We start from the raw sequence: 23,611 nt of genomic DNA on the forward strand, positions 1-23,611 counted from the left end.
TGGCATGGTTCTTTGCCAAGGAAATCATAAGTTAGAATCAATATTCTGTCAGATGAAAGCAATCCCAGAGAAAAAAAAAAAAGGGGAAAAAAAAAAGTCCTTATCTGGGCTTTGCATTCAGAGCTGAAAATAAAAACCTTCATGAAGCAAAAACAAAGAATGAAGACTCAGAGATAAAGAAAAGCATATTTTCTGATGCCTTTAACCTAGTGAAATAACAAAATCCTGTGTAAAGAGATTGTGAAATGATACTAGCCTGAGCTGTAGCATTTCATCTGCCTTTTGTAATCACTTGGCAACTGCAAGGCAACAGAGCCTTCACACTCTGAGTGCTGTTCTCATCTGCAACACCAACTCTTTTATCAGTGAACTTAGTTTGTGAATCAGTTTTCTCAGTTTAAAAGAATAAGTTTTGCAGTAGCTCTTAGAAGGCTGTGATCGGGAGTAATTTCTATTAAGAACTGTCTGAAAACCTCCCGTTAAGCATGATCAAACTTCTGCAATTATTTTAATTTTAAGTTCATTTAAGTATGAAGTTATTTTTCCTGATTTCATATTTTTTTCTAGAAGAGGTTAGCAATTGTCTGTAAGTCATCATTCTGAGCTCCTTTTCTTAAACACAAGGAGTCCAAGAGATGCTAACCTTGAAGACTAGCCCTGAAAACACACAGTACCTCAAATCATATTTACAATCTCAGTACATGACGGCTACTTAAGAACAGTTAAATCAGAACAAATGAAAGCTCAGTTGAGCAATTGAATAACTTAAAATGTGACATCTCTTCTCAGCTACACAGAGCAGAGAACTTGAATTAACCCTGTTAGGTTTAAGTCATTACATTCTCAATTGTAAGGCCCTACTATAGGAATTAATTTCTGATAACTGATGATTTGAAAGAATACAGTTCTCACACAGCATGTTACATATTCCATGTTCTGCCAATTATTCATTTGCTTCAGTGTGTCTTTTCAGCAATGTAAAAAAAAAAAATCTGAAAAGGTCTTTTAAAAAACCTCTCATCACATTCAGCAAATGATTTCTTTGAAAGGATTACTATGAACATCCTGCCAAAATAATTGCAGCTCATTTCAGCCCAGCTTTACAAAAAAAGTATTTCACAAGGACGTGTTTCCCTATTGATTATGACATTTATGTTTATGAGTCTACTCTAACTGAGCTGACTGCTGAATCTCATGTATAGTCCTCTGCACTGCACTTGTCACAGGTAAGGTCAAGGTTATGGTCATATCCTGATCAGCTTTCCTGTATATGAGGGATTAATGAGTTCTTACCATAAACATTTTGAACAAAGAAAGTCCCTCCAGCACCTTTCTCGTGCTTCCATAGATGATGCATGTCTGAAAGAATCAGAGACAGATGTTGGTTCAGAGAGGATTTTTTGCCATTCTCCCCAGTGAGGACAAGAAGTTCCCAAATTATGGAACAAGCAGTGCAAAGAGGAAAGGGCAGGCATCTAATTTTCAGAGATGCTATTACTCTACAACCATGCATGCACATTGCAATTTTGTCACTACTAGGTTTGCAGCTGTTTGTGGTCTAAAGCATCCATCACACGTGTAAAAAGCTCAGTGCTGTAGAGCCCCACATCCTTGTTGTAAAGGGATTGTGCCAGGTGGCACCTCAGTGTGCCACTTTAACCTTAGTTCTGGCACTCAGGAAACTCCTTCCAGTGTACCCAAGTAGCCCTTTTGGGGACTCATTTCAGCAAATTATACTGAGATGCTTACCTTTCCTTAGGGTTTTCATCTATCATGATTTCCAGCTTTAAACATGGAATTCATAACTCTCAGGTAAAATCAATCTATTAGTTGCCATAGTTGCATAGTTGGCCGTGCATAACTAGTTAGGCAATTTGAGTATAAAAGACCTCTTCTAGTGTTTTCTAGCCTCCTGACTAATGTGAAAGGGAAACCTGATAAATGGCAACAGAAGCAACTGAAATGTTTATTTTCAGAAGACTAAAAAAATATGAACTACTCATAAAAGCCAGAAATCACACCTGAATCCTGTGCATCATTAAAGACACACTTAATCTTCAGTTTTATGGTTGACTGGGCATAAGTGTGCATTTATTTTAGAAAGTTCAGTTTCACAGACATACAGATGGAAGAACATTGTCTGCACTTGCATGCCTGGACAGTCAGTAATGCAAAACAATTTCTACAGGTCCTCCTGCATATTAAGGGTCTCAGTGATTCTGTATTTATCCAAAGACAACATAATATACTAAAAGAACTGCACTGCCCACTCTTATACTTGAAGAAAGACATTTAGTTAAACCCTTAGTGGTCAAATTATGAACTCTTCTATCTATCCCAGATAAAGGTTCTTTCCTGCAAGAGGAAAATTGGATTGCTAAGGTGTAAGGTTTATATGTAGACTTCCCAGCTGAGATGAAATAAAATTTTATCAATTGTAGTGAGACATTTCCATCATCTTGATTTTTAATGTACACATAAAACTTTTTTTATTACATTCTATAATTTAATAAGTAATGGTATGTTTGCACTACACTTGAACATATATTAAATGTCTTATAAATGCAGTCAAAAACATTTTTAAAAAGGCTGGGCAGCCAAATGACTTCAAGAATCTCATCTGCTGATTGATTTGGATCCCAAGCTGCTTTTATTGGAATGAAGTATCATTACATCTGGGAATATATTTTCTCTAGCAATGTTTTGTTATACCTAATGAAAGACAGTGAATTGGGATATTTTTCTTAACTTCAAAAATGACACTTTTCCTAACAAAAACACCATAAGAACTCCCAATTAATTTTTCCAAATATAGTCAGTGTATTACAAGGTAGTTCTATCCATGTATAAGCAACGATGATTGTAACCAGTGGGGAAGGTCATTAGGAAGCCTTCCTGGGAATACTTACCAGCTAGATATCCAACATTTTGGGTTTTGGAGCCAGGATAACAAGGCTGATAGGATAGTAGATCATGGACTATAGATTATTTACTCAGCATGGGATTGCTAGCCTCAGCAAATAGTAGGAAAGGGAAAAGAGTTTGAGTTCCAGTTAAAATATAGTTTGAAAAGTAGGCCAAAAAGATGAATCTAACAAAAAAGCAGAACATGCTGCTGAGTGTATGGCAAAAGCTTTTAAGAGGGTATAGATATGAGATCTAAAGTCTTTTGAAAAGCAAAAGGTACCAAACATTGTTCCATATATTTATTTCACCACTTGAACAGCTCAGAAGCATTTAATGTACATTCTTCCACAAAGGCAACAATCTTCACAAACTTCACATTCAAGAGTCAAGACATTTTCTCACTGCAGTTGGAAATACAAGGTTTTGAACACAATAACAACCAACAATTAAGAACTCAGGATTCTAAATTAGGAACTATGGTGATAAAGGAGAGAGAAAACATTGGTTTTCATGAAATTAGGAAAGAAAAGCCTTTATTTCTAGTTGTCATCTTTATATGAGCATAAAGGATGCACAGTCTATTCGTTTCTAATATGAATATGATAATTTTGGTAATACTTCATGACATTATCTTCTTGAATACCCAGTGTAACACTAAGTGAGCTTAATGGAATTCAGAAAATAACTTTATAACATCCAAAATCTGAGACAGATTCTAAATTATTAAGTTACTAAATGATCAACTTCTTGTTCCAATTTTAAAATCTCAAAGATATTTTCAACCTTTTCTTTATAATGTGGTTAATTAAACCCAGCCGACAGTGATCTTTTTTTAAATAGTAGATCTGTCATTTCATAAAATGCTTTGGATTTTTTCTTGATTCTGTGCTGATGGTTATAAAGAATTTCAGAGAGGAAGAAATCAACTGAGTGTGGAGGAAACTGAAATTATTTACACATAGAGTGAAATGGGTCATATTTTAGTAAAACACTGGCCTATGGATCAAAAAGTGCTGCATAAAATATAGGTATTATAATTATCACAGAGAACTGTCAAGTGCACAAAGTAAACCAATCAAAAAAGTAGAGATTTATTTTATTAACTTTTTTCAATTACAGTAATCTTAGTTTTTACTTATAGCTGCATTTCATGACAATTTTTCAGACAGCACTGTTATTTTCAAGTTGATTGTGTCCCTTTAAATAAATCCCATGCTGTGTCTAAAGCAAACATATGGCAGAGAGCTGAAGAAGGTATTTAAGATCCATGACCACTGCAGATTCTGTGTTTGTGAACTTGTCAGTCATGATCTCAGTCCAGAATTTTCTTGATTGAGATATGGAAGATATGAAGATATTCACTAACACGTTGGAGTATTATTCATTATATACTGTTATATTTCCCTAGATTATTCTAATTTTGCATATCTAAAGGTTAAAAATGTTTCTCTGATACAAGAGAATGCTCATTTTATTTACTAAATGGATTAGGGAAAAATCATTTATATATGGACAGAGTATATATATATATATGTATATATATATGTATATATATATATATATACATAAAAATATTAAGTAGAGGGAATGAGGCAAAGATCAAAATCAAAGTGGGGATTGGATTTCTGAGACTTTTTATAGAAATGAATATGCCTACCCAAACCAAATAAATGGAGATTTCATGCCAGAATATCTTTTAGCAATAATTTAAATGCAAGCGACTGAAACAAAAAGGGAAAGCAAACTGAAATGGTAATACAAAAGAAATCAAAGCTATTCCACTACAGTCAGAAATAAGATGGGCAGACCCAGGCTGCATATTTTAAAGCACAGAATTGTCTATGAACTCCATTGGGGGTACAAAGTCATGCTACCTTTATGGTCTTATATAACATTGCTTTCATCTGTTGTCAGAAAATAAATTAGAAATGTTTTCCCTTTCCATCACACTTTTCCCATTTTTTGCATAAAATTGTATATCTCTTGGAGTTAGGGCACACTTCTTCCTAGTTTAAATAATTTCTCCTGCTTGGCTACTGCTCCCATATTGAAATATTCTTCCTTGTTTGGTCTCTGATTTCCTAGCACAGCATTCAAGATAGAAATTATGTTGATGTATGAGTGACTCCACCTCATAGGAGCCACATTGCTTGCATCTTCTCATTATCATAGAATCATGGAATCAACCGGGTTGGAAAAGACCTCTGAGATCATCAAGTCCAACCCTTGATCCAACACCACCGTGATTACTAGACCATGGCACTAAGTGCCACATCCAGTCTCATCTTAAAAACCTCCAGGGACAGAGAATCCACCACTTCCCTGGGTAGCCCATTCCAATGCCTGATTACCCTCTCTGTAAAAAATTTTTTTCCTAATATTCAACCTAAGCCTCCCCTGGCACAGTTTATGACCATGCCCACCTAGCTACAATCTCCTTTCAGGTAGTTGTAGAGAGTGATGAGGTCTCCCCTGAGCCTCTGTAGTGAATCGCAGAGGAAATGGTACAATTTTCAGGAGGTATTAAATACTATGGAAAAGTAGTGAAAATTATTTATGCAAGTGGGCACATGGAGATCTAGTGAAAATGACCCAGTGCTCTAGAGTAGACCTCCCTTACTCTAAACATCCTTAAAGGTGAAAGAAGTGACTCTGGGAGAAAAGCTAAGGTAAGCAAACAGAACTTAAGTCTTCAGTGCAGACAAACCCACACTAGACAATTCATAAATTATTAGGAAATTAATTATGTAATTTACCTATCTCTCCCATCTTTGCTTACTTCAATAACAGTTAATCCAACCCTGAAGTGTTGACCCTTTCATTCATAGAAACAATTGTGTTTAATTTACATTTGTTGCCTGTTGATGTGAAGGTTTAGTTAGCATTCATTTAATTGTTCCCCACTAAGAAACATCAGGGATCTCTTATAAAAACAATTGAGTAATAGGTTGAGGCATGAAATTACTAAATATCAGGTACTATTAATTAGTGCTATGGATGTGGATGCTCTTAATCCACTGAAACAGTGCATTGCTGCTAGGTACAAGAAAATAGCTCCTCACTAATCTCCCCGTATAGACAAAGTGTTTCTATTTACATCATACTTCTTCAGTGCAGAGAGAAATGTGTTTTTCCTTCAGTGCATGCTGAAATCCCACCTGGCAAAATACAAAAACCCTAAGTGAAACACTGTGCAAAACATTGCTTTTACAGTTGGATTTAATCAAACAAATGCAGCAGAAGGTGTGTTCAGAGCATGACATGAATATAAGGACAAATTTGACTGTAATGAAATAGCCATCATCTGGCATTTGAAAAAGGAATAAGACAACAAGAAGCAAGTACAAGGAAGTATTAAAATTTCAGATCAAAATTCTGGATAATATTGACAAAAATCTGCCATTTCAAAACAGATATTCTGATGCTGAAAAAAAAAGATATTCCATACATATATTTCATATATTCCAATATATGTTATAGAAGCAATGATGGGAGCTTCTTTTTAATATTGAGTAACATTTGATCATTTACATCTAAGCAGTCCATACTTACATACTAAAAGTGAGAACAGATCCATTTGCAATAAAATGAAAGACAAAAAGTGAAATTGCTGAGTGTAAGACAGTGTCTCAAAGCTTAGTGTCCAGACAGCATGACTCACAAAACAAAGTTTAGCTCTGACATAACATAAGCCAGGAAATTACTCTAATTTGTGACATTGATTGCAATCAGTGAAGTGGCTACTGTACATAATAGCTGCTCTTCTGTGCAGTACATTTTCTGCTGTACTTGGCTGATGCAAGCCAATTTATAGACTGCTAGGTACTAATCCCTAAAAGTGAGGCAGTCTCACTGCCTTTCCCCTCGGAAGCAAGTTTTTCTTCCTTAGTTTGGCCCCATTTGTAAGACCTGTCTGAACACTTCACTGTTCTCTTGGACTGTTCTCTTGGACCCCAGTGTATCCCACCATTATTTAGCTGGCAGTCACAAAATGAAGTATGGGGCTGACGTAAAGAGCAGTGAATTAGTGGAAGAAAACCTACTGAACTAAAGTTCTGGGGAATCAAGCAAAAAAAGTGGGTAGGACAATTTGTAAAGAGGGTCTATTTTAGGTTTTTGAGTCTCCAAAATACCCATCAGTATTAACAGGGATAGCAAAAGAAAACACATGATTTTTCTTTACGTTTTTTACTTTTACTCTTTTCTCTGAGGGTAACTTTGCCTATTACACTCAGTGTTTGACAGGCATATAGCTATATATAAAACATAATAGATGAATGTATTTTAATATGCCAAAATCAGGCTCTTAACACTACTAGTAACAAAACAGAAATTATAATGGAATGACAATCAGTCTTTCTCATAGGGAGAAAATGAAAAATTACAAGATGCTTTCAGAAAGGCATACATAGCCTTGTAGTTTCTTTTTAAAAATTTAGACTCAGACTGGAAAAGTTGCTTCCTAACTGCATAGATTCTAAGGTTAAAATGGACTATTATCATCACCTAGTCATCTCAGCCTCCTTTATTGCACAAGCCATAGAATTTCACCAAATAACTCCTACATCATGACAGAACTCATGGATCTAAGGTATATGCCACATCAACAAAAAAGTTATTACTGGTGCATTGTTCTTGAAATAACTTGTTTCCATTTAACTACTGATAATACCAACAGGTAGACTCTTTTCCAATACATGCCTCAGAGAATCTGCAGAGAATCCACCAGCAGCCCAGTCGGTTATGGTGATTTACTTTTTAAGCTCATTTTATGTAGCCCGTGACAGACTGGTACAGAAACCTCAGTCTATTCTGATAGACACCAAGGCTCTGCAGACTTGTAGTGTCTATACCACAAATGTTTTTTTATGTGTCAAGTGAGAAAGACCTCTTGAAATCATGAAATGAAGTTATCAAACCTGAGCAGAATGGATGAATAACTGCTCTGGGCAGTTGCTGATTGTCCAGCTTGCTAAGTACCAGATCTGAAACCCAATTTCTTCATGCATCAGCTAGAACAAAAGCATGGTTACTTTTGTGTCTCACTTCTTCCTAGCTCTCACCACCTCAAACTCAGCTGCTTTGTGTATAGTGGCTTGCTCCATCACAGCTGCCATTGCCATGGCTTAGCTGTGAAAAACAACCTCTCTGCTGCAGGTTATGTTTTGCACCATGGGGTTTTGACAGCTGCAAAAACTAGCAGAGTGTCTTCAAAGGTTCATTCAGAGTTTAAATCCTAGATATCAAGATCTGAAAGTATGGCTCCCAGAAGGCTGAGTCCCAATATGTGAAGCTTTCAGATGGCTTCAGCTCTCTCCAGATGCTGGCAGGAGATGGGAAATCACAAGATATGAATCCCCTCCAAAGCCTGGGTCCTACTCTAGTTTCAATGATTTGAAGAGAAAAGGGGATGGAGAGACTGTCAGCCTTCACTGTGGAGCACCTCATCACCCTTTTCTTGTACCACACTTGCTTTTTCACTTTGTCCCTTCTCTCCTCTCTTCTCAGTAACAATGACCAGCTGAAAAATATTGCCTTAACACATCTTAAAGAATCTGTCAAATGTATCTCCTTCAATGGAGACTTTCCTTCCTGTGGCCATCCCTTTCCTGAGGCATATTTTGGTCTCTCAGATGGAGGTGAGCAGCCCATCAAGCACAGGAAGAGCCAGAGCACCAGGCTACGCTGCCTTTGGGCAGCAAAATGAAAAGCAGCCTGGTAGAGCTTTATCACAGCTAATACTTGTGACTTCATCAGTTAAGTACTTCTTATGAGCTCTATCTTGCCTATTAAACTTGCATTTTTTTTGACAGGGTGTTAAAATTGAAACTAGCGGCAGAGTGCATAAATTATCCCCAAAAACTTTACTATTGTAAGTAAGGGGGGAAAAAAAGACTTCCAAACTTCAAACTAAAAGAGTGAAATGAAAAAAAAGTCTATGAGGTGAAATCATATGACCTACAGAGAAATTACTCTTTGTCTTCCATTTGCCACAGCTGAAGAAAAGGTGCAATTCATTACAAGACAGGAAAAAAGAAGTGTACTTACAAAGTCCTCAAGAATGGGATTACCACAGCAGTTCAGTGTGAGATTTATTTTGAAATATTTTTTTAGCAGCATCAGAAAGGACAAGAGTTGCCATCTGAATACATGCATTACAATTATCAACAAGAAAGTGCATCTCTCTTAAAGCGTAACAGCCATTTCATAAGGTATGCTTTTTTCAATGTGAACACATTGATGCCCTGAGTCTACAAAGTGACTGATTCAGTAAATACAAATATAGTACAACTTTTTTAAAGTTCAGAAATATCTCTGTCCTTTTTTAAAATCTGTAATCTCCCTCCTTCATCCTTTCCTAAGAAAAAAATCAATCTACTAATTAAAAAAAAAACAAAAAACCACACTTATTTTAGATGTTATCTTCCCATAATTTTCCACTACAGACAATTTATGCAGTTTTGTATGACATATGTAAGAAAATCTGTTGAAAATACAATTAGTGCTGTACAGTACCCTATTAAAGCACATAATTTATGAAAGTTGATCAATAATAATCATGCTCTGTTGCTGTTAACTCAGTATACCCCTCAGGGAAAAAAAAGATATCAACCAGGAATAACAATAACCTCAAGACAGAGGATTGGTAACGGAACTTTAATATACTTGGGGGTTTTTGACAGTAACTTTGAAAGAGACTGGCAATAGAAAAATTTAACCAGCATTTTGGTATATTCAAACTTACAAGAGTAACCCAACTTTCAACATACTCAGGCTCATTAGTTCAACAGGAGAGTTCAAGCATGGCAGCCTATTCATGAAAGGGGGAACTGCAGGGTATCAGTTTTTATGATGTACCACAGTCCATTATTCTCCCCACAGAAGACTTCTTACATGATAATATTTTTCAGAATAAAATAATAACTAAAAATACAATTTAATTTAAAACTTACAAATCATTCAACATTTATTGTAAATACGATGGTTTCAGAGAAACTGATGACATCAATTGTTTTCTCAGCTAACAGATGTTTATTCTAACTATGGTACCGTTCCTCAATAAAAGCAGAGTGGGGATTTACAGTGTATTTTGTGTACTTAACATGAGAATTGGGTAGGATTTTTCAGAAATACCTCATGATTATAGGTACTTGAATTTTTCAGATATTCAGGGAAGACAGTTTTTTAAGGTCTTGTTGGAAAGACACTTCAGACTCGATTATTAATCATTTTGGGAAAACCTCATCTAATTGGTCACATGCCATAAATGGAGGTGGTACCCTGCTGTTCTGTGTTTCAGGCCTGTTGAGGGGAACTGACATAACTGAACATTAGGGATTTGCAAAGTGTGTACATGAGTTACTGGTAAGCAAAGAAGGTACAATAGAGAAAGGTAATGCAGGGCAGGCATTAAAATCCAATTAAATTAAATCAGTATATTTCACTGTTGATGGGCATTGGTTCTGCCTCCTCTCTTGTAAACTGGGTTTGGGGCTGTCAGACTGAAGCATAACTTATTGAATTTGAGCTGTTTTTTCAGAGAAATAAGCAACCAGATGGTTTCATTGTGTCTATACCTCTGCAGAGTTGTCAGGGAAACACACATTTCCAAAAGGAAGAGAGCCAATTTCTTCCACAGATGTTCTGCACTTACCAGACATATGAACTAAGCATCTCTCAGTACTGGGTGTGTGTGTGGGGGGGGGATGTCTCATCTTTTGCTGAGCTCCTGTATTTGCTCTTGAGAACAAGGCACCAGCAGCCCATCCGGCAGGAGCCTGATGAACAGGATTATGCAGGTCAAGGAGCCATGCGGTTTGAGAAGACCGGTAGGTTCCTGATGGAGACCAGCACTTTGTGCCCTTTAAAGCACCACAATGAGAAGAGAGGAACACCATCCCCTCTTGTCCACAAGGTTTTGTCATCTCTACCAGAAACATACTGGTTGGGAAAAGGTACAGATGATGTTCAAAAAATTGTGGACTTTGAACTGCAGAGAGATCAACTCTCAGCTCCCTTTGCACCAAATTATTTTTCTGCCCCGTGCCATACAGTGAAAAATAAAAAAAAACCAATTATCCTAGAATCCAATCCTTCACACCAAGAGAAAAACAGTAAATTTTTTATCAGCAGACCCCTGACATACATGGTCTAAAAAAATCCAGCTGTGTTATCATCCATTTTAGGACACCCGGGATAATCCCCCCTCACTGCATTCCATGTGCCTATCATGCTATGTAAAATAATTCTAAAATCAAATATCAAAGAAGACAATAAAGCCCTGTATACAATGATAGTGTAGTTAAAAAACAAAAACAAACAAACAAACAAACAAAAGAAAAATGAAAAAAGCAAAAAGAAAAAAGACAAAAGAAAAAAGAAAGAAAAAAAGGGGGAGAGGAAATGGGTAGAGGAAAAGGAAAAGGGTAAATCTTTTCTACTAGCCTGTTTCTTTTACACTGAATTCAGGGAAATTATTTCTTTATATAATAAAAAAATATTTCTACAAACTCTATGAAAACTGGCCGTAGAAACTTTGGAAACAACTCCTACTTCCACAGAACAAACTGCTACATTGGAATAAGTCCAGAGGATGAACATTTTAAGATCTGTGTAAAAGAACATCTCAAAAGTTAGAACTATGGATGTGTATATGAAAAGGGAATATTTAGGTAGTGGATTAGTTCAAAAATTGACAAAACACCGAAGTATTGTGTGTTTAATTAGAGTTAAGATGAAATTAAGCAAGGAGCAACTATACATAATGACAGAGAACCAAATCTGCCTTTTTTTAATCAAGTTCAATATTTAAATGAAGGAAAACTAAACCAGAATAATCAAAGATGGTATTCTTACTCTTTTCCCACTGATGGATGCAAATTGAGATCTGAAATGTGTAATTCAAGTGAACAATGCTACAAGAGAGAAAAAGATTATATATGTGTGCAAAATCATGGCCTCAAATTCAGTTTTACAAAAGGAAGACAAACATTAATAGAAAAGTAACAAGATACAAAAATATAAAATACATGTTTAGCAACATAAGTTGTTAAAAGGGAATATCTCTGCTGGCAATGTAGATTTCAAATAGCTACCCAATTCACGAAGTGGTCAACATCAAGCAGAAGACAAAATCAGGAAAAACAAACTAGGATAAAATACTGAAAGTAAAACAACACATATAAAATGGGAGAGAGGAAATTGGGAAGGGAGTAATGCATGCTTGTAATTTTAAAAGCAGAGACATGCTTAGGGAGGTTGTGTGAAGGTGGAGGAGTAGCTAAACAATAGTAATCATAAACAATTTATGTTTTAAAGTAGGTTGGTGGACACACATAAAGAAACTAAAGCTAATCAGAATAAATCTTGGAGGTACATGGAAAACACAGGGGGAAGTGGATGTAATAGAGTCACAGACTGGGAGGTTACAGAGGGCACATTGAGAATGCAAAATAATTAATGTATGCCCAAATGCTCTGTGGCTCTTCCCACAATGAATGAACTTTTAAAGAAAACTAAACTGCTGAGCTAGCAAGCACAAAATGTACTGAGAATAAAAAAAAAGTATTAAAGAAGGATTATAGAATTCATTTTGCAAAAGAAGGATTATAGAATTACAGAATTAAGTTTGCAAACAAGTCTCAAGGAAAAAATCAGAAGACAAGAACAAAAGTTAAATTGCACAAGAGGTTAAAACATACAGCAAATGATTTTTAGAAATTGAAGAAGGCACTACTAAATGTGATTGTAACAAACTACAAGTGTTTATCCAGTCCAGCTTCTCTTTGTCATTAACAGATGTTGAAATCAATGAGATCAATGGGTTCAGCTGAAGCATTTGAGTTATCCTTATTCTCTAATAATAGATAAAAGATGTTTTAAGCTTTGGGCCAGGTGACTGGTATAATGCCTGAAAGCAATAGCATGTGAAGAAATAAAATGCTTTCTTTGCAATGTGCTTATTTTGTGTATTTGTCAGCACTTGAGAATTGTCTGCATCACTGAGAGTTTGCCCCCTTTTTTAATCTCTGCAAAACAAAAGTGCATGCCAATAAAAGCAGCAGCAAAGATGGAAGTGAGGAGGTAGAAGCAAATGTATATAATACAGAATAGTGTAAAAATTTATGTTAAGAAAAGTTTGGCATGCTGCATACACTGGTTACCCTCAAAGCTAAGTCTACAGAAGAATTGAATGACATGGTGTGACTCCATGTAGTTAAGAATGTTATACCCCAGTAAGTGAAGCCTAAAATATTAGCTGTCCTGAATAGTCAAAAGTAAGATACTAAATACCATCAAAATGCTGCTAAAACCAGAAAATTACTGAAATAGCTCAGAAAGAATTATACTTGTACTCCATTTCTAACAGACTGTTTGTCCTTACCTATGTTAATTTGCACACACCACTGAGTCTTTTAAGAAAGAAAAAAGACCCCTGTCCTGCTTGAAGGATTTTGAGACCTCTTCCATCTCTCAGTCACCTAATAGTGACTCATCTTTTTCTTAATTATGGCAGAAAATGTTCAGCTCTTGAGTTTACAAGGACAAAAAAACATCTCAGCCTTTTTATCCTGTGGCTGTTTACACTAAAAGCTATCCCTTCGATAGGTTATGAGGTTTGTTCACATATGTGAATAGGATATAGTAAGATACTGTAAACAGTGATTTAGTAGCAAAATATTCATGTAGAAAAGTTGAAAGGTATAAAGCATGAGAAAAGACAACATCCATAACATTTTGACCAGAGTTAGGATGCAGAGGGGGAAAGCATAAAGTCATAGCATACAGCTTAATAGAATTTAAAATATTCTATTACCCACAAAGCAGGGAATCAAATAAAAATGGAGAAAATAGATCCAGCACTAGGAAAGTAATAGAGAATAAGATCATATTTGGAATAATGGGCATCATTCTGGTCACCTTATTATGGAAGTGTTGAAACCTCATTGGTTGACATCCGATATGAGGCAGTTTTGGATGTCTCCCTGTTTCTTCCATTATTAATTTTGTGCTCGAGGGCAAATGCCAGCAGTGCTCATTTTAGTTTTTACCTCCTGCTGCAACTTCAACTGTCAGAGAGACAGCAGGAGTCAAAAATGAAAGGAGCCACCTTATAGAAATGCTGTGCCACTATGTCATTTTTAAACTGACAGCTTTTTACAGTCCAATTTCTCAGGGAAAGAAAAAAAGGACTTTCATTTTCACCTCCCACTGCTGCTTTGACAGAGAAAGACATTTACCCAGGTTTGAATGCAGGTGGGAGGCAAAAATGTAAAACTGCATTAGAGTGTTTGTAAGTGGGCTTTGACTACCCCATAGAAGGATAAGCTGATTTGGGACAAGTTGAACTCTAACCTTTGCTTACCGGGTGCCAAAAGAGAAAAATGTGTCCACCAGCCCTTAATGCAATAGATGGAGATTATTCTGAAGGATATAAGTGAATATAGAAGACCCAGAAGCACTTAAAGATTTCAGTTCACCTGAAAACATAAAAATTGCTGTTTTAATAGTCTTTGGCCTTCAAGAAATTGGCAATTGAGAAGACTCTTCAATGAGAACAAGTTCTGAGAAAGGTAGAGATGTTTAAAAGGAGACATTTGGGAAAAAGATAGCATGGTCCTTATATTAGTAGCATATAGTAAGGAAAATCCCTTCCAATCCAAGGATTCGGAAAAAGAAGGTATGAAAAAATGTAATTCTGAAGAACCACACATAGTAATCTTTCTACAGTTATTAATATAGTAGGTACAAAAGTAAAGTATTTATGATGGTGAAAGCAAAGTAATAAGGAACAGTAATGTTAAGGTACATCTACAACAGGTCCCTCTAGCATCCTAATCTATCTAGCTTCTGTGACATACAGTATTTAGAAAACTCAGAATCCAATATAAAAAAATAATGTAGTAATAGAATATAAAAGTAGAAATAGCAGCCCCTACTTGCTGCTGGATTCAGCTTTTCATTTTCAAAGTATCAGGTACATACTCTTCTGAGCTCAGAGTTAAAATTAATTGCAAGTGACAATGGTATTCAGGGTAAAGAAATTAGTCTCCTATCATTTAAAACCATCTATTGTTAATCTTGTATTCCTTGTTTTGGGTCTCTGTACAATGTGCATGACATTGTCAGGCTTAGAAGGATGCACTTGACAAGAACATGCAAACTGTTTAGCTCTCAAGGACCAGAAAGCTGAGTATCTCCAAATGAATTGTTTATTGACACTCTAGAATAGCAACAGAGCTGTGGTATGTGAAAAACATGGATATTTCCAAGAAAAATAGCATATAAATATATGGGGTACACACATATACATATATTTATATATATGTATTTAAAAATATAAGAGTGTGCGTTAAACACATAAATTGTACCTGGATTACAGATGCAAGCCTGGAAATCTAAGCCTTGTACACATCATTTATTGTAATGATATCTCAGTTTACAATTAATGCCATGAGTCTGGCTCCACACATTGTATCACATCCATGTGATAGCAAAACAGCAAAATAGCATTCTGAATTCTGCATGTTAAGTATTTTATTTTCTGTTTTGTTTTGTTGGAGGTTTTTTCATTTAGAATTATTTTGAAACTCTATTTCATTCATCTAAGATCACTGATAAAACCTTTTTTCATTATATATATCTTACCTTCTGATAGTTTCTCATGAAGAAAGTTACTTTCAAATCCCTTCCACCATTTTCCAAGACACTGAGCTGCTACCAAGAAACCATGGTTGTATTTCCCCTACCTCTTTCATTTTCACAGAACTCATCCTAATCCACAATTTTCTTTTAAAACAAGTGGGCTTGCACGCACAGATACTCCCTTGTACAATGGATTCTGTGGTGAATGCTATTGAAACAACTCTCAGTAAAATTGCCTTGAGTGTTTCTAGACCTTATTGCTGTAAAAGAAAGCTTTAACGCATGAATTGGGAAAAAAAAATATACAAATTATGTTTGCGTAAGTGCCCTTGTGATATGAAACATTATCAGTTGTATTTATGAAAGGTCTATTGAAAGAAATGTCAAGCTAATATTATGAGATACAAAAAACGAATGAGAAAGGTAGAACACAGCAGTACTGTTGTGGCTGAACTGGAGCTTCTGAAATGATTGCACAACCATTTCCCAATTCAAGAATTAATTTTTTTATTATTTATTCTGAATTTTAAAAGATTTAAAGGAAGTTTTAGGCTTCCTATCATAGCAGTTTACAGCTATTTTAATTTAGAGCAGAATTTGAATCCAGATTCACTGGATTAACCCAGTAAGAGGTAAATGAAGCAGCATAGAGGATTTATATGCCCTCATATTTGAAATACCTAAGAGCATCATTTCAGGTAGGTAGAGCTTATTTTGTAGTTGTGGCTAAAGTAGCTTGCCTAGCCAGTGCTCCAGAGAAACAGAGAGGCAGGTAGCTGGAGTGGAGGCAGAGCTAGCACGGGACCAGGCTTTGAGTAAATGAGAGAGGAAGAAGTACTCGGGATAAATGGAGCAATTGTCTCAGAGATGGGAATCTCAGAAACGGAGTCAAAAAGCCCAGGTATGTTCAGAGGTAATTGTGTGGAATAAAAGAGATCGATTTCTCCTAAGTAATAACCTTAGGAAAGAGAAGGTTTTTACCATTGTAGGAAAAGCAAGGCAGGGTGCAGAGAAATTACATAAAGAAGAGGTTTGTGAGGTTTTTTTCCTTTTGTGTGCTTAATCCAGACTTTTCTTAGTTTCTATCTGAATTCAGGTCATCTTACTATGACTCGCTGCCTTCCCCACTTACAGTACAACTGGGTTGTTTTTCCAGCAACCTTTCAGTGGTACATTTGTTCCTGAGTCAGTTTTGAACGTCAGCTTCAGAAAGGGGCATATCTGTGAAAGTACCTGTGTATCCAACAATTCAGAGGAGGGCTTGAACTTCTCCTGTTTTTCAAGAAAATCCCATCAAGCATTAAAAGAATCAGGTAATCCTGAAAAAAATCTGGAATGTATCTTTTCTGTTTTAGAGTTTTAAAAACTCTGGTTCTTAACCAGACCAATAAAGCCAGAGGTCAAGTCAAACTGAGTCGAGGGAGGTGATCTTGCCCATCTACTCAGCCCTAGTGAGGGCATCTGGACTACTGCATCCAATTCTGGGCTCCTCAGTACAAGAGAGACATGGAGCTCCTGGAGCAAGTCCTTCTGAGGGCTACGAAGATGATTAAGGGACTGGAGGACCTCACTTAGGAGGAAAGTCTGAAGGAGTTGAACCTTTGAGTTCAGCGTTCAGAAGAGACAACTCAGATGGACCTCATTTATGTACATAAATATCTGAAGGAAGGGTGTAAAGAGGACAGAGCCAGGCATTTCTTGATGGTGACAAGCAATATGACAGGAAGCAATGGGCAGAAACTGATGCACAGGAATTTCCACCTGAATATGAGGAAGAACTTTCCTGTGTGGGTGACTGAGCACTTGAACAGATTGCCCAGAGAGGCTGTGGAGTCTCCCTAACTGGAGACATTTAAGAACCATCTGGATACAATCCTGCACCATGTGGTCTAGGATGGCCCTTCTTGAGCAGGGAGGTTGAACTAGATGACCCGCTGTGGTCCCTTCCAACCTGACAAGTTCTGTGATTCTGTGATATGTGGGGCGTATACTGAGAGTAAAGGGATGGAGTTGGGAGAAGGGAAAAATCCACCCAAAAAAAACCCAGAAGAAAAATCCTGAAAAAATATTGGATTGGACTTTGCATAAATACCTCCTGATAAGAATTTTAATACAGCATATATGACGTCCAAATTCCTCTTTTATTTGCAGTGATAGCTAAAGGAAATATTTTGGCTGACAGGAAGCAAGTTCATGTTCTGATATACAGCTTTTCATTACTACAGTGTTATAAAGGTTCAGCAGGAATCCCTAAGAGCAAATCCTTTGTATATCCTAGCACATTGTTCTTTTCACTCCTGACAGCTGAAATCCTAATTGAAATCTTATGTTTATTTATTTATTTTCTAAATCTTTCTTTCTCTCACTCAAACCTCAAGTGATTTCATTATGATTTCTATCTTTTAATGACTACTTGACCAGCTCTGGATCTCACTTTGTCCACACTAATGCAAATACTCTGATGAGTTTTATGAAGCCAACTACACAAGCAGCAAATATTCACTTCAATGTGTTTGCAGGGTTGGACTTTTGATTGGTAAATTATTCAGGTTCAAATATTAAAGATACAGGTTTTTAACTCATAGATTGGATGAATTATACAACTGCAAGGAGCTATGTTTTTTTCTAGTAAAAATCCCATGATGAAATGGCTGAGTAATGAAAGTCATCAGGATACGGTTGGAATATTGTTAGAGATGAATCAGCAGCTACAGACTTCACTTCACAAAGGAATTGCAGTGAGCCAGCAAGAGAATGGAATGGTTTTGTGTCAGGAAAGCAGATGCCGGGGTGGCCAGAATATAATAATGAGAACTCTTTCTATCAACTCCCTAAAAAAAAAAAACAAACAAAGAAACTAACAATAACAACAAAACAGTAATTACACTCCCTATTTTTTGCCCAATGGGGAAATCAGCTTTTTCCAGTCAATCCACCAAGGTATCCCTGAAGCATTAATCATTTAGAATGTGTTAGGAAGAATCACATCTGAAAAGAAACTTTCATCGCCATTTCTACAAGTGGAAGAAAGTTCCATGGAAATGATCTTTGCATCATTGCATTACTTTTGCTATGGATTTTGGAGCCGCACAGGGAATCCATTTTCTCCTAAAGACAGAAGAGGGCCTGAACCCAAGCTGAACCTCATGGCTGATTGTTAATTATATCATTATACCTCTGTATTACCCAGAAGTAGTTCTGAAGTTTATTTTAAAGCAGTATTTTAAAGGTTTGTGGTGGTTTCTTTTTCTGACAAAAAGAGAGAGAGAAAATAAGAGCTCATGAGAAAACCTCTTCTCATACTGCAGTCTTCTATAACCAATGACTTCAAAGGTTTGGATAAAGAATCACATTTTTACTCTTTCATAATCAGAAATTAAAATAAAGTTATCTTATTTTCATCTCATGGCCACCCTTCTACTATTACAATTAATAAATAATATTATATTGATATTCTAGGCCACAGACCTACTAGTCACTTAGCAAATCTAAGCATCTCACAGCAACAGATTATACTGCTGTACGAATTATTGAGTCATTTGGATCTGTTTGAAAGCACAATACCAGAAAATATTGAAACAGTAATAATGAAATCCTTGAATTAATGCAGAACATTTTAGTTCAGACAACCAAAGCTACAAGTTTCTTCAGTCATATGTACAAGTGCATACAAACAGAAACACCATACATATAAATGTATCTGGACACAGCTTTTAAACAGAACACAAGATTCTTAACACAGGAATCATGTTGCTATTGTGAGGATGAGAAACTGCATTAGTATTAAATAATAATATTTTTAACTTTTCAAATTAAGGGAATAAAACTCTTTTAAAGTATGTCTCACCAACTTCTCTTTTGAAAGTCTTGTCCAAGAGATAGAGAAGGAAGCCCAGACATAGAGTAGTTAATTTCACTTCTCTGGTAATACAGTTATAATGCACAATGAAGCAATAAAACTAGGCTGCAATTCTGTATCCTTTAAAGGAAAATTTCTACTACCTAGTATGGAAAAATCACACTACTGTCACACTGATGAGGAGCTTGTTCATCTTTCTACAAAAGCCTAGAATGCCCCCAAAGTACTGAATGTCTTTTAAAATAATCTTTACCTTAGAATAGGTATCTCTACTACATCAGAAGGAACCTTGTGAGCACCTATCTGTATTCAAAAGAATTTTCACTACACAGATCAGACAACATTTATATACTCTGATTTGAGCAATTTACTTGCTACTAATTAGTATTTAAAAACTTCAATTATAGCATGAAACATAATATTTAACTTATGCACTTACTTTGAATCACATCTGTAAAGATAAGATAGGAAGTAAATTCAGGCAAAGTTAAGTTGCTATCTCTCATTGTGAAAAATCCACAGAAATAGAAAGGCAACATTGTCAGTGTTTTCTGACTTTAACTCAGCTGGGAGGCATCGGTGGCAAGTTTCAACTGCTGAGATGCATTTGATGAAAATCTTAAAAGCAATTGAGTAGTCTAAACTGTTGACTTTTATGAATTTGTATTGCGAATTACTCTTTGAAGGTTCTTTACCTGGGAGACTTTGAACTGCCATTGTTGTGCTAAGCTTCCTATATTTGGAGATAACAAAAATTAACTTTTCAAAGATTCAGTAGTCTGGAAATTGGAAAGTTATTTAAAAGATTTAGTTCCAAGAGTACAGCAACACCCTAAATCCTTAATTATTGGAGACAATCTTTAATGCTTATCATCCAAATAAGCACAGGTCTACTCATTATTTTTTTAACTGATAATCTGAACTCTCTCATTTGTGGATTAGTTGGATATTGTTTTCACAGAATTTTATAGATGATTTGATATTGCCTTTGAAATGTGGTGGGGCACTGCTGTATTTGCTTCATTTTCTTTCTATCCCTGCAGATTTTTTTCACACAGTCATTAGGAGCATAAAAGTAGCTTCATGGTGAGTTTACCCCTTTCATTTTTTTAAGGCATTCCTTAATGGTAAGACGCATTCTTTTTTTGTTTTATTTCTAAACATAAAGGACCTGATCCTGCATGGTAATGAGTGCTTTTAGCTCCCTTTGAAACTAACAGGCAGTGAGTTTATTTGGCATACTGCAGAAGACACTCAGCAGGATGCAAATCTGGGCTCAGAGTGATTTAAAAAGACAGTATGTGTTTTGAGTCACATTCAAACCATATTTCTACACAAGAAATATATTTTTATATGACCAAAGGACTAATCAGGCATTCACCTTCTTTCCTGTGGCATATGAAACCATATATTTAATAAACTCAGAAGATACACTGTTAAATGTAGCAGGATGGCCACTGCAGTGCAAGACTGTTCAATCAACCTAGTAAGACAATGAGATCTGGAGGATAAACCTCAGTACTACCACAACCTTGCCTGAACTTGCAGAAATGCAATTGTTTTAACACCCAAAATACAGATGATTGAGATTTTGCCTCTGCTCCAGCATCCAGCGCAAAGTTTGAAAACAATATGTAGCTTTTCTGGAGAGTTTTTGTTATGATTAGAGCTTTTCATATAGTATTTCATAGGAATATTTGATTTCCAGTTTTGCATAATAGAGGGCATCTAGATTGCTAACAGCTATCTGCAAACTCAGACAGCTAGCAGAGAAACCAAAGTTTCAAATCTAGGATGTAACTTTTTGACATGAAATTTCAATATGATAAAAAGATAGTGTTGTCTCTGAAAAAAAAAATAATTTGCAAGATACTTGTTTTAAAAAGATAAAATACCAAAAAAAGACTCTAACTTTTTTGAGACAAATTGACGGTTTGAAGCTGTGTATTTGTGCTTAATTAGATGCTGCTACTTTGGTCTGTGTTTGGCCCAGTACCTGTGAGAGTTTGTTCTTTTCCTGCTAAGTTATGAGAAAACAAGCACTTATAAAGGAGGGCTTCATCCTTGAAGGAAGCATCTTGTGTAAACTATAATTAATTGGTACCTCACTACTGGTTGATGGCCCTCCAAGGGCATTTGAAGATGAAAGCGAAGAGAAGGATGATGAAGTAAGGCCCCCGACTCATTTAGGAAAGACCCCCCCAAGGTGTAGCATGCAGGCGCGGGGAAATTCCAGAGTACACACGCACGCGCAGAAGAGATGCCACTTACATAACAGGGGGAGGGACCAAAGGCCTCTAGCTGGGTGGTGCTGACCACACCTGCCCAGGTAGACATCACCAATTAATTGTATAAAAAGCAGAGAGCTCGTGCTGGGAGTGGAACTCAAGCTTCACATCAAAGGACAACGTTGCCTTTTGCAGGGACGCCCACCGTCTTGTGAGCCTGCCAACACTCTGAGGATGCAGCTTATGCTATAGGTAATTCTAGGCATTCTGAGGTTGGTAAGATACCTTCGTAAGCAACACCTGAGTTAGTGGGGAGTCATATTGAGGGCTTATTTTCCTCCTCCTTTCTCTCTCTTGGGTTTTCATTTTGTTGTCTACCTTTTGGTAATAAATATTGTTCTTGTTGAGCTTTCAACGGTGTATGGTTTCAGTTTCAGCATCCTTCCCCGCTACAAGCTGTACAAAGAATTCTAGAAAAAAAAAGAGAATTATTCTTACAGACACTCTGAAGTCCACAAATGTGAAGGAAATATTTTGGTTAGTCAGAACCTACCCGCGTTGCTGAGAAGCCTTAATTCTCATGGCAGCCATAATACAAATCTCTTCTCAGGTCACTAACAGAGTCAGCAGAGCAGAGCTGAAAATTGCTAAGTCAAATATCAGAAGAACAGCCCCAGTTAACCTCCAGTTTGAGTAGGACAACACTTGTGATCTCTAATACTTTTCTAACACAGCTAATCTTCAGAGGCAATGTGGTATAACATGCACCAAGAAGGACAGAAGTCTGCAAAGCTGAGGGAAATCAGTGGAAATCCTTTCCTCTCTAATTGACAGGATCTAATGCCAGATGGCCTTGCCCTTTAAACAACTCTTCAAACACACATCTATAGTCTAGGATGTGAGGAATGAACATTAGTACTGATTTCCAGCTGTTGACTAGAGGAAATAAGATCATCTGAGTTTCCCTTTCCTTTCTCCATTTCCTATCTCTCCCTCAATCTGTAAGCCTACTGCCTCATGTTTTGCCTCTTGGAAGGAATATGTGCTTAGACTGGCTGACAAAAAACACAGGTAACACAGTACAGTGCAAGGCTATTCTAACTACTTCCTCACATTGCAATTATGTCTTAACTGAAAAGAAGTATGAAAGATTTTTAGCACAAAAAAAACTTAAAAGAAATTTAGCTAGTTTTATCATACCTGTAAAATACAAAGTAAAAATCCAGGTCATGATTCTAACAAGCTGGCTCAGCACCATGATTGTTGGGTGTCTGCATACCATAACTCCTGGACCCTCAGAGTCATCCTGACCGGAGGTATTTCTATATTCACCATAGCATTACACCAAGCAAAGCAAACTAGCAGGAGAAAAAGCTGGAACAGACTAAACCAGAGACAGTCAAAAATCCATTCAAAATCAACAAAACAACTGGACAGAAATATATTCAGGCAACATGACAAGAATAAAAGAAATAAGATGTTTTTTTCTTTTCCTCCACACAGCTGCAAAATACTGACTAGCAGGGATCAATATCAATTCACCGGATGAAACACTGGATTCACCAAACCCAGGAAGATGAAAATGACAATGATAAGAGTGAAAAGATGCTTCAAAACTACTGGAGCACTATTGTTCTTTTCTGTTGAAGACAATTGCCCTTTGTTCATCAAATGTCAATCTAACTCGCTACAGCTTTCATAATAAGGGCTCATGAGTAGGTGTAAATGAAAGAAGAGTCTCTGTTATTTAAATTGAAATGCTCTTGCAATTCCTTGGTATGTAAATTGCAGATTATGTTATACATTGATAGAAATGGTATAAATAGATCTGGCAGAATCTAAAGGAACCTTTTGAATTCTTCTGAGTAACATGCACCACGTCTGAATTTGCCCTTGAATACAGACACAGGGGCAAACACAGAAAGGAAGATTTAACTGCTGGAAATACTTTGAATGTGAAAGTGCAGAAATG

Source organism: Manacus candei, unplaced genomic scaffold, assembly GCF_025592945.1.
Source record: "Manacus candei isolate 608988 ecotype Guabito, Panama unplaced genomic scaffold, ASM2559294v1 h1tg000028l, whole genome shotgun sequence".
Lineage (NCBI taxonomy): Eukaryota > Metazoa > Chordata > Aves > Passeriformes > Pipridae > Manacus > Manacus candei.